Source organism: Condylostylus longicornis, unplaced genomic scaffold (genome assembly GCF_029603195.1).
Source record: "Condylostylus longicornis isolate FDR11 unplaced genomic scaffold, ASM2960319v2 ptg000069l, whole genome shotgun sequence".
In the NCBI taxonomy this organism is placed as follows: Eukaryota; Metazoa; Arthropoda; class Insecta; order Diptera; family Dolichopodidae; genus Condylostylus; species Condylostylus longicornis.
Window position 1 is genome coordinate 671,195 of NW_026578037.1, and position 18,269 is coordinate 689,463.

The following is an 18,269-nucleotide window of genomic DNA, read 5'->3' on the forward strand; positions in this document are numbered from 1 at the left end:
CAGTACTTCCGTATTGAAGGGAAAAGTGTTACAATACAAATCATTGGTTTGACCCAACTTTATTTATTTATTTGTTGTCCATTTTTATTTTAACTGTACGGAATTTGAAAAATCAGATCCTTGCTGTGGAAATTTTAAATGAAAGTCCAAAAACAGAAATCGCAATAGCATCAGCGGCGTATTGGGCCATGAAATATCCGCAGTAAGGTATGCTTGTGGTAACGGTCCACTAAAATCCAAATAGAAATCCAGATGCGATGGACTCACAATGAGCGGTTCTCTGGTCTGCGACTGATCCTTGAGGGACGGCAGAACTCATATATACTGCCTTGCACGAGGGAATTATTTTCAAAGGCAAGGAGAAGAAAATTCCGAAATAATACAAAACAAATTCAATGAACCAAATATAAGGATTGAATAACCCAGGTGGTAATCCAGTAATGCTGAAAAATCCACACTCTTCGGAGGCTGGTTTCACGGATTCTGGGGGAGATCAATTGCAGTCATAGACCAATTACATAGTAGATCGGCGTTGATGGACCCATAAAGAAGGAGATCGTGGTCATGCGATCACCCCCATTGGTGATTGCCGAGAAAAATGACAGAGTTAAGGATGATAATCCGCATTTTGTACAGGAGAGTATATTGGATACTCAGGACTCGAGAATAACCGAGTTAGAGAGTCTTTGTAAGGTGCTACAGAATGAAATCTGCAAATAACAGGCAGAGAATGTGATTTGAAAAATCAAATAAAATCGGCATCAACAGAAAAGAAAAATAAAGTTGGGTCAAAACAATGTTTTGTAGCACTTTTCCCTTCAGCAATATTAGTGAAAATACTACTTTAAACACAGTCTATGTATACCTATCACACTATTAAAATTATTTTCATTCATATACACAACTATTTCTAGGATTGCATATATTTAGGATGAACGATCTATTCAGTCTTTGAAATAAAGCAAAAATTAATACAAAGTGGGGTTAACATAATGCTCGATTTTAAGGGTTAATTGTGCGAGTTAAGAAAAATAATTATATTTTTTAATGTCATGGGATTTACCTTTAGCTTTTAGCGTTTATAGAAATTTGAAAAAGCTTGCGGTTTTGAAAATATAAGGTGTTATTTTCAAAACCAAAAATTCAAATTTTACAAATTTCAAGAGGCAATAACTTGAGAGGGGGTGGAGATAGAAAAAAATTTTTTTCTAACGAAATGAACTATTTGTTAATGTCTAAAAGCCCCTAAAATATCAAGCTTCTACATGCTGGGGTATAGAAAAAAAACGACATCAAAAATTTGGAAAAAAAGACTTTATATAACGGTAAATTTGAATGGCCATTTCGTTTTTCTAAAGTTTAACTATAGTATACCGCGCTAGGGGAAGCAAGCCCCTGCCTTTCTGCGTTCGCAAAATTTCGCAAATGCTTATGGTTTCATTGCAACAAATAGTTAAAAAAAGCCATTTTTAGGGTTTTGAGGGGGTATAACTTCTAGAGTAGGGGAGATAGGTAAAAATTTGTTCTACGGAAATAAGTTTCTGGTAAAGATCTATATACGTACAAAATTTTAGCTTTCTATTGTCAAGGGTGTAGAAGTTTTATAAACAGACACACGGACAGACGGACGGACGGACAGAGTGAAACTAATAAGCACTTTTTTTCAAAAATTTTTTTGGAAAAGTGCTAACAAAGAAGCGGAAGTTATGGTATATGAAACCAAAGAAGAAGAACTGGCGAGAGAAACTGACTGGATCCTAAAACAGAATAATGCAAAGAAGCGAAAAATGGAAAAGTCTCCTGAAATAAATGCAGAGAGGACAATTAAAAAAAAATTGTGAAACTATCTCTAAAATGAAGGCTGAAAATCTAGAAACGCACAAGCCTCCTCCGGTTATATTGAGCAACATTAAAAACTACTCCCACATAGTTAAGATATTAAAAGAAGAAAGAATAAACGTTAGAGTCAATATGATGAATAATGACCAATTAAAAATAAATGTGGAAAACGAAAATTAATATAGATTACTAACAAAAGCTATAAATAAGGCTAGACTGAAGTGGCAAACGTATGAGAAAAAACTGACGAGGCCAATTAAAGTTATGGCTAGAAATCTCCATCCATCGTGTGACCTAGATGGTGTAAAAAAAGAGCTCATTAGCAAACGTTTGAAATGCCCAGATGTTATAAATAAAATCAAAAGGAAGAAGGAAAATGGAAAATATATTTTAGTAAAACTTCCGCTCTTTATGTTATCTTTTGACCATTCGGAACAGATAACCAAGATCTATAAAATAGAATGCTTACAGCACATGGTTTAGATTCTTTAATTGACTTACCAACTCGTATATCTGAGAATACCAGTACTTGTATTGATCATATATTTTTAAGGTTGCAAAATCGATCAGTAATTATGGAATTTTCAGTAGAAAATTAATTCTCGGTATTTCAGACTATAACATGATCTCTCTTGTTTTGCTATCCAAATCTCCAGCATTAATAAAAAATGGGTTCAACTCTTCCGAAAAAGTTGTTCAGAAATCCAAGCTCATTGAAGCCTTACAACATGAGAGTTGGGAAGAAATTTATTGCGAAGAAAACGCATCTTATGCTTATGATAGGTTCATTAAATTACTCGGAAATCATGTTAACTTGTGTTCTTTAGAAGCCTCTAAACTAAGTAGGACAAGGAAATTAAAGCCTTGGATGACGGATCAGCTTTTATCAAAAATAAGATGCAAAAATAAAAAAAGTAGGCTTAAAAAATGAATTTAAAAAATTATGTAAGGAAATTAACTCTGAAATATCGGTATTGCGTGAAAGGTATTATTTTTCACAACTTGATAAACACAGTGGTAACCCTAAAATGGGATGGCAATTAGTTAATAATATACTGAACTCTGATTCTGCTCATATTGAAATAAATGAAATTGAAGTGGGCAATAAAAAAATTCATGAAAATCTCAAATCGCGAACGAATTTAATAAATTTTTTGTTGAGTCAGCAGATATTTCAATTAATAATTTTAACCAACGGTGTAACTGTGTTCAGTTTTTTACACAAAAATATGCAACCTAACACTTTTGGTTATTTGGAAATTACTAAAGAAGAAGTGAATGAAATGATTTTAAAGTTAAATAATAAAAAATCTTGCACTGAAAATAAAGTTAGTAATGTTCTATTAAAAGATATTGCTTCTTATGTTAGTCAAATACTAAGTTACATATTTAATAAATGTGTTTTGAAAGGTGTATTTCCATCAGCTCTCAAAAGTGCTGAAGTTGTGAAGTTGTACCTTCATAAAAAAGGCTCAAAATTAATGCTTTCAAACTACAGACCTATTTCATTATTACCTTCCATTAGTAAATTATTTGAGAAATTAATCAAAAAAAGAATGATTGGTTTCCTTTCGAAAACCAACTTTTTTCATAATAACTAGTTTGGCTTTACTGAGGATAAATCCACTGAAGATGCGATTTTAAAACTTTGTTCAGAATTATATTTCAGTTTAAATAATAGCAATAACTCTGCAGTTCTATTTATTGATATAAAAAAGGCTTTTGACACCATTAACCATGAAATTGTTTTAGATAAATTAGAAGCTGCTGGTTTTAGAGGAAATATTTTAAAATTTTTGGGCTCTTACCTGGAGGATAGAATACAAAGCAACAGTATTATAAAAAATTTTTGTTTCTCTTGTTTTTAAGTAAATAGACCAAATTTTTATAAAGTTCACCTGAATAATACCCTGCACTAGTTATCGTGCGATCGGACGGACGGATATGTCTAAATCAACGCAGAATTTTACACTGAACAAGAATATACACCTATGATGGACATAGGACCGCAGATGACTGCTTCAAGTAGTTAAAAATTCCATACCAAATTTATATAACATCATTGAATTTACAGTGTTCTTTTGATGTTAAAACGATTTTAATATCTGATAACCGAGAAAAACTTTTGTCAGAGCAATTAATAGATAAAATCCGCTTTTGCAGAATAACAAATAACATAGAAAAAATTTTTCTCTGTATTAACCAATATATGCAGGCTTAATAACTATTATGTGTTCAATGATAAACTGAGCAAGGATTAAAGTGAGAGCATAAACAGGATTGTCAATGAAATTTTTAAAATAACATCCCAGTAAAGAATATTGTTTTAACCAAAAACCACAATTTTTGGATAAAGCTTACAATGTTACTCGTGAAAAAAATTATAATAAATTAGATCCTAAACAACTATGAATGTTTAATTAATACTCCAGTTTTAAATCTAATTAAAATACCAATTCTGTACGGGAACTTATTATCTACATATAAGTTGACAACAACTCGTAGAACAAGCAAATAATTATAAAACAATTATTAAAGAAATATCAGCTATTTAGAATAAGTATATCAAATCATGTTAATAAACGAAAATCAATTGATAAATTCCTTAACAGCTCTCTTAATAAGAAAGTGAAATTTTTGGTAAATTAACTCAACAGTAACCAATTTTTCATAGATGAGATAAAATATATAGATAACATAAAAGTTAAATTCAATAAACAGAACATTTTGGCTAGTGATATTTTGTCTTTCGAAGAAATTCAAACACTTAATGCAAATATATAGTAATATAAGTATAGTAAAAGGTAGTGTGTTTCATGGTACAACAATATAGTGTGTACATAATATTTAAGAACAATATAATGTTTGCAATAAAAATATGATGACAGTTATCCTAGTATCAATCTTTTACAAAGAAAAATATTTTTAAGCTATTGTGTTGTTCTTCCCAAATTTAAAATATAAACAAATTAATACTGCAGATCTTAAAGTTTTTACAAATAATAATAGAGTAGGCAAATACAATATCACAATCGTCAAAAAATTATTTAGAACATCCGGATATATTCGGAATACATTATTATTAGAAAAACTGTTAAAAAGCAGCTATTGAATAGGTAGAAGAAGAAATACGTTTCGGAGCGAATTATGATCGGTGGAGCGAATGGCTAGGCGAGTCGAATGGACTTGACGACTCGAATGACATTTTAAATTATGATCGACGAATACATTTATTTGCCAGATCCAAAATGTTGCTACCTCAAGACATCAGAAAATATACCGAAAATAATAAGGTTAGCATATATGTACATACATTGTTTTTGAAGTTTTGAACATCCTTGATAGAAAGCTGAAATTATGCGTACACAGATCTTTACTGGAAATTTATTTTCGCAGAACAAAGTTTTTATCTCTTATAGGATGGGGGAGCTATAAGATTTGTACCGCGTAAAATCCTAAAATAAGTTAACATTATGAATTTACTAATACAACATCATAATTGTGAAATTAATAAGTAATGTCCTTATTACACTAATAATTTTAACTTAATGGAAATTTCTTTATGCAACTGCAGAACAGATGGATGACGTAATCAAAGGAACGAGTTAAAGTCAGAAAAATTAAAAAATTTTTCTCCTCTTAAAAATTTTAACGGCTCTTAGACGCTAATAAATAGTTCTTTTCGTTAGAAGAAAATTTTTTCCCACCCCCACCCCCACCACCTCTCAAGTTATCGCCTCACGAAATTTGTGAAAAATTGGAGTTGTTAGCACCTTATATGACCGATTTTTTTCAAATTTCTATAAATGCAGAAAGCTAACGGTAAATTCTATGCCATTAAAAAAATAAAAATGTTTCTTAACTCACGTAAATAACGCTTAAAATCAAGCATGTTAGCCTCTTTAAATTTATTTCTGCTTATTTTTAAAGACTGCATCCTAAACTAATATATGCAATTATTATATGCATATATGCACACACTCATCCTAAATATATGCAATCCTTAATGAAATAGTTTCGTATATGAATAAAAGAAATTTATTTATAACAGCGTAGTATGTATACCCAGATTGTTTTTAGAAGCAGTACTTCCGTATTGAAGGGAAAAGTGTTACAATACAAATCATTGGTTTGACCCAACTTTATTTATTTATTTGTTGTCCATTTTTATTTTAACTGTACGGAATTTGAAAAATCAGATCCTTGCTGTGGAAATTTTAAAAGAAAGTCCAAAAACAGAAATCGCAATAGCATCAGCGGCGTATTGGGCCATGAAATATCCGCAGTAAGGTATGCTTGTGGTAACGGTCCACTAAAATCCAAATAGAAATCCAGATGCGATGGACTCACAATGAGCGGTTCTCTGGTCTGCGACTGATCCTTGAGGGACGGCAGAACTCATATATACTGCCTTGCACGAGGGAATTATTTTCAAAGGCAAGGAGAAGAAAATTCCGAAATAATACAAAACAAATTCAATGAACCAAATATAAGGATTGAATAACCCAGGTGGTAATCCAGTAATGCTGAAAAATCCACACTCTTCGGAGGCTGGTTTCACGGATTCTGGGGGAGATCAATTGCAGTCATAGACCAATTGCATAGTAGATCGGCGTTGATGGACCCATAAAGAAGGAGATCGTGGTCATGCGATCACCCCCATTGGTGATTGCCGAGAAAAATGACAGAGTTAAGGATGATAATCCGCATTTTGTACAGGAGAGTATATTGGATACTCAGGACTCGAGAATAACCGAGTTAGAGAGTCTTTGTAAGGTGCTACAAAATGAGATCTGCAAATAACAGGCAGAGAATGTGATTTGAAAAATCAAATAAAATCGGCATCAACAGAAAAGAAAAATAAAGTTGGGTCAAAACAATGTTTTGTAGCACTTTTCCCTTCAGCAATATTAGTGAAAATACTACTTTAAACACAGTCTATGTATACCTATCACACTATTAAAATTATTTTCATTCATATACACAACTATTTCTAGGATTGCATATATTTAGGATGAACGATCTATTCAGTCTTTGAAATAAAGCAAAAATTAATACAAAGTGGGGTTAACATAATGCTCGATTTTAAGGGTTAATTGTGCGAGTTAAGAAATATAATTATATTTTTTAATGTCATGGGATTTACCTTTAGCTTTTAGCGTTTATAGAAATTTGAAAAAGCTTGCGGTTTTGAAAATATAAGGTGTCAAAAATTCAAATTTTACAAATTTCAAGAGGCAATAACTTGAGAGGGGGTGGAGATAGAAAAAAATTTTTTTCTAACGAAATGAACTATTTGTTAATGTCTAAAAGCCCCTAAAATATCAAGCTTCTACATGCTGGGGTATAGAAAAAAAACGACATCAAAAATTTGGAAAAAAAGACTTTATATAACGGTAAATTTGAATGGCCATTTCGTTTTTCTAAAGTTTAACTATAGTATACCGCGCTAAGCAAGCCCCTGCCTTTCTGCGTTCGCAAAATTTCGCAAATGCTTATGGTTTCATTGCAACAAATAGTTAAAAAAAGCCATTTTTAGGGTTTTGAGGGGGTATAACTTCTAGAGTAGGGGAGATAGGTAAAAATTTTGTTCTACGGAAATAAGTTTCTGGTAAAGATCTATATACGTACAAAATTTTAGCTTTCTATTGTCAAGGGTGTAGAAGTTTTATAAACAGACACACGGACAGACGGACGGACGGACAGAGTGAAACTAATAAGCACTTTTTTTCAAAAAATTTTTTGGAAAAGTGCTAACAAAGAAGCGGAAGTTATGGTATATGAAACCAAAGAAGAAGAACTGGCGAGAGAAACTGACTGGATCCTAAAACAGAATAATGCAAAGAAGCGAAAAATGGAAAAGTCTCCTGAAATAAATTCAGAGAGGACAGTTAAAAAAAAATTGTGAAACTAGCTTTAAAATGAAGGCTGAAAATCTAGAAACGCACAAGCCTCCTCCGGTTATATTGAGCAACATTAAAAACTACTCCCACATAGTTAAGATATTAAAAGAAGAAAGAATAAACGTTAGAGTCAATATGATGAATAATGACCAATTAAAAATAAATGTGGAAAACGAAAATTAATATAGATTACTAACAAAAGCTATAAATAAGGCTAGACTGAAGTGGCAAACGTATGAGAAAAAACTGACGAGGCCAATTAAAGTTATGGCTAGAAATCTCCATCCATCGTGTGACCTAGATGGTGTAAAAAAAGAGCTCATTAGCAAACGTTTGAAATGCCCAGATGTTATAAATAAAATCAAAAGGAAGAAGGAAAATGGAAAATATATTTTAGTAAAACTTCCGCTCTTTATGTTATCTTTTGACCATTCGGAACAGATAACCAAGATCTATAAAATAGAATGCTTACAGCACATGGTTTAGATTCTTTAATTGACTTACCAACTCGTATATCTGAGAATACCAGTACTTGTATTGATCATATATTTTTAAGGTTGCAAAATCGATCAGTAATTATGGAATTTTCAGTAGAAAATTAATTCTCGGTATTTCAGACTATAACATGATCTCTCTTGTTTTGCTATCCAAATCTCCAGCATTAATAAAAAATGGGTTCAACTCTTCCGAAAAAGTTGTTCAGAAATCCAAGCTCATTGAAGCCTTACAACATGAGAGTTGGGAAGAAATTTATTGCGAAGAGAACGCATCTTATGCTTATGATAGGTTCATTAAATTACTCGGAAATCATGTTAACTTGTGTTCTTTAGAAGCCTCTAAACTAAGTAGGACAAGGAAATTAAAGCCTTGGATGACGGATCAGCTTTTATCAAAAATAAGATGCAAAAATAAAAAAAGTAGGCTTAAAAAATGAATTTAAAAAATTATGTAAGGAAATTAACTCTGAAATATCGGTATTGCGTGAAAGGTATTATTTTTCACAACTTGATAAACACAGTGGTAACCCTAAAATGGGATGGCAATTAGTTAATAATATACTGAACTCTAATTCTGCTCATATTGAAATAAATGAAATTGAAGTGGGCAATAAAAAAATTCATGAAAATCTCAAATCGCGAACGAATTTAATAAATTTTTTGTTGAGTCAGCAGATATTTCAATTAATAATTTTAACCAACGGTGTAACTGTGTTCAGTTTTTTACACAAAAATATGCAACCTAATACTTTTGGTTATTTGGAAATTACTAAAGAAGAAGTGAATGAAATGATTTTAAAGTTAAATAATAAAAAATCTTGCACTGAAAATAAAGTTAGTAATGTTCTATTAAAAGATATTGCATCTTATGTTAGTCAAATACTAAGTTACATATTTAATAAATGTGTTTTGAAAGGTGTATTTCCATCAGCTCTCAAAAGTGCTGAAGTTGTGAAGTTGTACCTTCATAAAAAAGGCTCAAAATTAATGCTTTCAAACTACAGACCTATTTCATTATTACCTTCCATTAGTAAATTATTTGAGAAATTAATCAAAAAAAGAATGATTGGTTTCCTTTCGAAAACCAACTTTTTTCATAATAACTAGTTTGGCTTTACTGAGGGTAAATCCACTGAAGATGCGATTTTAAAACTTTGTTCAGAATTATATTTCAGTTTAAATAATAGCAATAACTCTGCAGTTCTATTTATTGATATAAAAAAGGCTTTTGACACCATTAACCATGAAATTGTTTTAGATAAATTAGAAGCTGCTGGTTTTAGAGGAAATATTTTAAAATTCTTGGGCTCTTACCTGGAGGATAGAATACAAAGAGTGAAAGTAGATAAATTTTGGGATTGCTACTTTTTTTAATTTACATTAACTCACTATTTTTTCACTTCTTCCGGGGGAAAATCATGGGATTCGCGGATGATTGTTCTATTTCTTATAGTGAAAACACTACATTATCCTTAAAGGAAAGTATAGATTATGATTTAAAATTACTTAAAAGGTGGTTTTTCAATCATAAACTTATAATAAGTAGTAAAACTAAACTTATGATATTCCAACTGAGGCATTCCCGTAATGAGAACCTAAATTTTCAATTTCACGCTGCTGATTGCCAGGATTCCATATGCGAAAAATGTGATCTTACATTTATGTCATCAATTAACGATTGTTCGAGGAATTGCTTGGGTATTGAAATAGTAAATAATTATAAATATTTAGGAATAACTATAGATAGCAATTTGAACTGGAAACTTCACATAAATAATATTCATAAATATTTGTTATTATGCATCCGTAAATTCTATGTACTTAGGAACTTTTGTTCTAAAAGTTTATTAATTAAATATTACTACGCGGTGGTCCAATCCAAACTGCAATATGGGATTTTAGGTTGGGGAGGAACATATTTTAACACAATGGAACCCATTGTAATTGCTCAAAAATACATTATGAAAATTATCTACCATAAAACTAGAACATATAGTAGTTGGTCATTATTCTAGGAATCGTTAGTACTCCCGCTTAGACATCTCTATGCTTATAAGTGTTTTAAAAAAAATTTTAAATCTGGAACTTCATTACGTATACGTAGTTGCAATTATTACAATCTTAGAACAAACAAACTTAATTTAGCTAGTATTCCATTTGGATCTAAAACTCATTATAAAAAATTCTTTGAAACTCGAGCGACAATTTATTTTAATAATCTTCCTCTTCACATTAGAAATGAAACTGTTTCTCATAAATATTTAAAATTATGCAAAGCTTAGCTATTATCAATTAATTATTACGACTTTGAAAAACTTAATTAATTGTGGAATTTACTTGTTGTTGGTAATGGAAATTTTCCTATAGTCTTCTGTAAATAAAATCATTCCGTGAACGTTTCCTTCTCGCTCTTTGTATTTCTTCTCTTATTCTTTTCAATTTTGAAAAGTTATATTGAGTTGAAAATACTCAGGAGAGGGAAAGTCCTCGGGTCACTTCATTAATTTGAAATGACCTATGAGATAATTTAAATAAAGATTTAAAATTCCGATTTTTAATAATTTTAGATGAGTCTAATATAACACCTACAAATTGCTTGGGGGATGTCGCGGTGGTTTACAACAAAAATTTTATCAAATCAATTAGTATTCATGGCAGATCTGTTGTTGATATAAGACCCGACATTGATAAAGATTCTGCACAGCACTTTTTTGAACAAAATCCTGCTGTCAGTTGGAAAACATATTATTAAATGCTGATAATCTTCAATTGTCTTTGCTTAAACCTCTGGACATTCCTCCTCAAACTTCCTCAAAAAAAATTATAATGCAGTATCATTTGACTATAAAGAAGAATCAAGCTCTTCAGAGATAAATGATTTTAAATGGATAGTCTTGTCAGAAAACTATGATAGAGTTAGTCCTGCAATGCTCAAAATTCCATATTTCGTTATTAAAATGCATGTAAAAAGAATTAGTGATAAAGAAAATATTACCCTTTTTAAAGAACGTATTACTTTAACTGCGATTATCAATCTTTGTGTAATAAAGAAATTAAGCAAATGATATTAAATTACTTATGTTGTTCTTTCTACCCAATGTGTAACTGCATGTTTAAAAAATAGTAGCTGTTTTGTTATACAAGATAGATATAAGAATTGATATAAATATAAAATAAAATTTCTCTTACACCCCACATTTACTATTTACTATTTATATATAAATTGTATTAAGATACAGCTATGCAACACTAGTGAATTTCTCACTACTGCATAGTTTAAATTTTTGTTTTATATTTTATTTTTAATTTTTCATTCAGATTTTAATATTTTTTTGTAACGATATAATATTGTGTAATTTTAAGTTTTGTATTAATTAAGTTTTTGAAATAATTGTAAGTTAATAATAAATTGTTATATTTTATATTATAGCATACTTTTATTAGACCTAAAATATTATAATCTTGAATACATACCGCAAATTCTTTAACGTCAAAATTTTGTTTTCAGTCTGCAAACTTTCTGACGTACAAAACTTTTACGGACAGAAATGTAGTAAAATTTTTACTCGTAATTGACTTTGAATTTTGATCATCCGTAAACGTCAAAACAAAAAAAAAATTTTTTTTAGATTTAAAATAATTTTTTACATATTAAAAATTAACCAAGAAAAAATTTTTTTATATTATTTTTAACGTAATGATAGTCACTCAATACATCAAATTTATTTACTGAATTACTACGTCAGACTGTTTGCATGTAAAAAAAAAATCTACAATTTTGACGCTTAATTGACTTTTTGTAAACGTTTAAGAATTTAAACTTTGACTGAAAGTAAAAACGCAGTAGAGTATTCGTAAACTCAGACAACTCAGATTTTGTAAAATTTGACGTTTAAGAATTTACCAATACTGTAAATTTGAATAAAGTAAAAAAAAAAACAAAAAAAAAACCTTAGAGTAAAAATTGAAGCTCTTAGAAGCAGCGAATCCATTCCGCAATGCAAGAGATGCCAGAGATTTGGACATACACAAAAGTTTTGCCAAAGAGAGGCTCGATGTGTAAAATTTGCTGGTAATCATATGACAGCAGAATTCAACAAGGAGGATAATTTTCAGCCCAAATGCGCGAACTCCAATGAGGCACCCTTCTACCTATCGAGATTGTTTGGTTGCAAAAGAATTGAAAAAAAGAAGATTAAAAAAGAATAAGATAAAACAAAATTAAGATAAATTTAATGAGCAAAAATAGCCAGAATAGCGACACCTACAACGTGTAGAAGGGAGTATTGTATTCACAACCGCTTCACAGCAAAACCCCACAAACAGGAACAATAAGGAGCCTGAGAACAAAGCCCCACAAATAAGAAATAAAAAGAACTGACGCAGACATTATGTGAATGATGCATAGTATATTGATTAGAATTGATGAGATCTCTAAAAGATTATTAAAAATAGAAAATGCATACAGTGAGATGTATACGGGGACACCAAAGAAATTAAGAAAAAATGTACGTAAATGAGGTACGTATAGTAACTTGGAATACTAATGGTGTTCTTAATAAGAAACAAGAATTGGAGATTTTTCTCAAAACGAAAAATATATATATTTATTTGCTGTCCAAGGCTCATTAGACATATTATACCGGCCTTAAAATAAAATGCTGTGATTGCTATAAAGCGGTACATCCTAGCAATCAGCCAAGAGGAGGTAGTGCAATACTATTAAAAGAAAGTTTAGAACATAATGAGGAATTCAAGATAGAAACAGTTGAAATTCAGGTTATTGCGATAAAAGTTAAATCGACTAAACAGGACTTTAGTGTTGGTGCTGTATACTGTAAACCAAATTGCAGCATTAAGAAAAATACTTTTAAAGATCTCCTGTACAAACATGGACACAGATATCTAATAGGAGGTGACTATAATGCCAAACATACAGGGGTTCTAGAATCACCTCAACTGGAGGAAAAGAGCTAAGAAAAGCTATTCAAGAACTAGGTTGTTGCTATCAATCCACTGGTACTCCTACTTATTGGTCTACTGACACAAACAAGAATCCTGATGTTATTGACTTTTTTATAACCAAAAAAATATGAAGATAGTAGAATCAAAACCTATACATTTGCAGATTAATAAGTTTTGAGTAAAATGTAAAAAACGCTTTGTGAGTTATTCGGCGCTCATACAAAAGTAACACAAAAGTTTTGAGCAGAATAACCGCAGAATAACTGGCTGACCGCCAGCTGTTATTAACAAGTAAACGTAGAAAGACAGCATATTTAGGTCATTTAATGCGTAATGGAAAATATCATATTCTGCAATTAATCCTACAAGGATATCCTAAAATAGAAGGTAAAAGACATGTTCCACGGAAACAAAGGCCGTGACTGCGAAACATCAGGCAATGGACTGGCCTACAAACAATCGGGCAACTAGTACACACCGCACAGAACAAGGAGAGCTTTAGCAATGTAATCGCAAACATCCAGTAGTTGAAAAGCAGACGAAGAAGAAGATATACGAAATATCAGCATTTTATCTTCAAGGGTGTAGAAGTTTTGTCAACATGCCCTGGCCCATCCGGATGGACAGGGGCATGTTCACAAAATTTCTACACCCTTATTTACAAAAGTGCTTATTAATGAAACTTATTAGTGAAACCAATAAGGACCTTTTTCAAAAATGTTTTTTGAGAAAAATTTGAATGTACTATTTACTTATTTACACAATCATTTATTCATTTCTGAAACTGAGTTCCTCCATTTCAGAAGCAAACATAATTTGTTTGAATAATCTACATAATGTAGTTTTTTTATTTTTTATTATTTTTTTTAAATATTTTTTCAAATTCAATAAAAAAATAATTATATATGTATACTTAATTTAATATGCATATAAAAATTTAATATTTTGGTAAATAGGAATTTCTTATTTAATTCAGTTTATTTGTTTTCTGACTTTAATAAAACAAAACAATTATCGAAAAAAGTAATCCTGGAAAAATTATGCCCCTATAGAGAAGTACATTCACACAGAAAACTCGATATGCAAATTTTGTTGCCATCACATAACCTACCTATTGTACACACAATACGGTCGATAATAATAACAAAGCCTTTATAACTATCAAAAACTAAATAAATATAACAATAATAAGTGAAAACGTTTCAGTCGTTTAAACCGACTAAATTATACCCTGTATATTGACAATCGAAATAAAAAAACTAGTTTTTAAAATATTTAGAATTAACTTTCATGGTTGTATGACAGTTATTCGAACCTGCCATTCCATACAAACTTTGAAGATGAGGCTTTAATACTTTTTCTAATACTTCATATTGGGTTTTAAGGTTCTACGGCAGCCTACACTGAAAAAACAACCCATTGTTAAATTGACAAAATGAAATTTGTAAGGCTTTTGTTAAATATTTTTGTCAATAAGATGAAAATTTGTCGATCCAACCTAGATGGCATTGTTAATTTGAATTCATATTTATCATAACGCCAAAATTATATTGTTCATCACAGAACTTAATGTCGTACAAAGCAACTTTGTCTAATTGACAAAATAATTTGTTCAAAGTGACAAATTTTTTTTAGTATCAACAATGTTTTTGTCAGCTTAAAAAAAGCTTCAATTTACAAATTTACTGCCCTGTTCTTGTTATTGCGACAAAAAATTTTTGTAAAATTACTTGTATATTTTTGGAGCTACATGCTCTTAAAAAATATATTTTGTGCATTTTACAAAATTCTTTGTAAAAATTTTTCAATTTCTTTAATTCGCCGTTATTTTCCATGTAATTTTGTTGAGCTGATAAAAATATTTGTCCCTTTTACAAAAATATAAAAATAATAAATAAATAAAGTTGGGTCAAACCAATGGTTTGTATTGTAGCACTTTTCCCTTCAAAAAGTGAAAATTCTGCTTTTAAATACAGTCTATGTATGTATACCTATCACACTATTAAAATTATTTTCATTCATATACAAAACTATTTCCAGGATTGCATATATTTAGGATGACGCATATATGCAGTGTTTGAAATAAAGTAAAAATTAATATAAAAAGGGGTTAACATAACGCTCGATTTTAAGGGTTAATTGTGAGAGTTAAGAAAAATAATTATATTTTTTAATTTCATGGAATTTACCGTTAGCTTTTTGCGTTTATAAAAATTTGGAAAAGCTTGCTTTTTTCCGTAGAACAAAATTTTTACCTATCTCCCCCCCTCTAGAAGTTATACCCTCCCAAAACCGTAAAAATGGCCTCTTTAACTATTTGTTGCAATGAAACCATAAGTATTTTTGAAATTTTTTAAAAGCATAAAGGCAGTGGCTTTCTTCCCCTAGGGCGGTATACTATAGTTAAACTTTGGAAAAACAAAATGGCCGTTCAAATTTACCGTTATCTAAAGTCTTGTTCTTCCAAATTTTTGATTTCGTTTTTCTTCTAAATCCGAGCCTGTAGAAGCTTGAAATTTAGTAGGGACTTTTAGACACTAACAAATAGTTCATTTCGTTAGAAGAAAATTTTTTTCCATCTCCACCCCCTCTCAAGTTATCACCTCTTGAAATTTGTAAAATTTGAATTTTTGACTCTTATATTTCGGAAACCGCAAGCTTTTCCAAATTTCTATAAACACAAAAAGCTAACGGTAAGTTCCATGACTTTAAAAATATAATTATTTTTCTTAACTCACACAATTAACCCTTAAAATTGAGCATTACGTTAACTCCTCTTTATATTATTTTTGCTCTATTTCAAAGACTGCATAAATCGTTCATCCTAAATATATGCAATACTAGAAATAGTTTCATATATGAATGAAAATAATTTAAATAGTATGATAGGTGTACATAGACTGTATTTAAAAGCAGAATTTTCACTTGTTGAATGGAAAAGTGCTACAATACAAACCATTGGTTTGACCCAACTTTATTTTTCTGTTCTTTCTTCTAAAACTTTTTGATTTAATATACATATGTATGTATATGCATGTACATTTTTGCAATATAATTTCATCTAAAATTAATTGGCGTAAAATCTATAAATAAAATCTATAAAATCTATAAAAAGAAATTCATGTCGAAGAATTTGATTTTTAAGGAACCGTTATTTTTGATATAATAGATTTAAGCGAAAAAATCATTCTCAATATGGCAAATTGTTTATTGTCTTGGAAACAAATAAAATCACTTATCGTTTGGCTTTTGAAGTGTACGCGCATAATATTTGAAAAGTAAAGTTTGTAATAATTTAGTAATAATTATAAAAGTGAAATTTAAAGGTGAGAATATTAAAAATAAAAAAATTATAAAGTTAAGCTATAAAAAAATAAAAAAATTGTTTATCAATAGCGTTTTGGTATTATTAAATATAATCAGAAACTGAATATTTGGACTTACATAAAAAAAGTAATAATTTTATTGATAAAAAATGATTTGTTATATATGCCGTAGTGAATATTTCTCAATGAAGTCTTTAATAGCTAATAAATTAATAAGCGGAAGACTAATGATTAGAAGTAAACAAAAGTTTTAAGTTGTATTTACTAAATTCTATTCAATTCTGGTAGTATATTTTGAAATAAGATGGAATCTCATAAAATACTTACACAACCAATAGAATCTGATCTAAATAATATTTCAAATAATAAAAATCAACTAACCACATACGGAAATTCATATATAACTTTGGAAGGAGTACCGTCGAAATCACAAAATGTGGAAATTGATTCAAACATTGCCAAAAGAAGATTTTTTACTCCTAAATCTATTAAAATTGTGAGGCTTAAATATTATACTCCAAATGCTTAGGTAAATTAATTTTTGTTTCTTCTAACAATTAAATAATTTTCTTAATTTGTTTTCAGATGAAGGAATTAAATTGGATGTTTTAAAAATAATGTCTTCACCATATACAGAAATTTTTACTCGTGGGTTTAAATTACATACACGTGTGGAATTCGATCACAACTTGCGAAATTAGCAAAAAGAAAACAGGAACGATTTTGTTTTCAAAATACTTTGTCAAGTAATATTTCAACTCCTACAGAAAAAACTCTGTGTACAAAAAAAGTAATAGAAGTCGATGTCAAAGAAATATTAGACAATACAACATATAGGACAATCTGTACTACATTTCTAATCAGTTACGGATGGTACCCGAACTATTTCAGTGGATTTAATAGTCAACTACATAATTCAAAAAATTATAAAAATGACTGTGCAATTATGTGAGCGTATTGCAGACCAAATTGTTAAATTGTTTCCTAAGAAACTAAAAGTAAGAAATAGAAAATTTTAGTATTGCAAAACTATTGTAATTCATTTACTTCTTTAATGATTCTTCTGTTAGGAAATATATTTCTTACGATGTACAGGAAAAGCTCCTGTGGGAAAAATTTATTTCAAATACTATAATCGGGTTCTGAAATAATGGATAAATTTCGACAATACAAAAAACCACTAGGATATAAATGTGTAATTTATTTTTTTTTTCTGTGTTAATTTCTGTTTTTAGTTTTCTGTATTACTTAGATTTCGATGGACTTTTGCAACGCTTTTCCAGATGCTAATAATTTTGTAAACGAGTTCCCAAAATATTGTGAAAAATTGTTGGTTTTATGTAAAGAAACAACTAAGGATTCAAATAGTATTGAAATGTTGAATACTTTTGAAAAAATGGAAAACTTTGAGAAAGTGCAAATAGACATAATTTTATTGTGTAATATCTATTTTAAACATTTGTTTTTTTGCTTATTTTTCAGACGAAAGATTTATCATAACTTTATACTTAATGCATGCAGTTTTAATTCCTACTAGAGGATAGTTTAAACTAGAATTTAAACTAGACTAAACTTTAGATAAAAGATTCTCAAAATACCTTCCTAATAAATGGAGTATCTGCAGAAGAAGTACAATATAAACTTGAAACTTTGTAGCAAAATCATGAAGCGATTCAGCCAATTATATCAGTTGCTGCTAGTATTTTTGACCCTGATGATGTTATTGTATATTTTGATGA

At 29.7% G+C, this 18,269-nt stretch overlaps 1 protein-coding gene and 1 long non-coding RNA gene across 2 annotated transcripts in view; one reads left to right on the plus strand and one right to left on the minus strand.

Annotated features, from left to right (window-relative positions):
• Positions 1-18,269, minus strand: part of LOC129612342 (uncharacterized) — a 134,364-nt gene that overhangs the window by 87,917 nt on the left and 28,178 nt on the right. The window lies entirely within an intron of this gene.
• Positions 16,778-17,672, plus strand: LOC129612334 (uncharacterized). Its single transcript, XR_008697222.1, has 3 exons — positions 16,778-17,059; positions 17,116-17,528; positions 17,601-17,672. It is a non-coding gene; the product is annotated as an uncharacterized LOC129612334 (long non-coding RNA).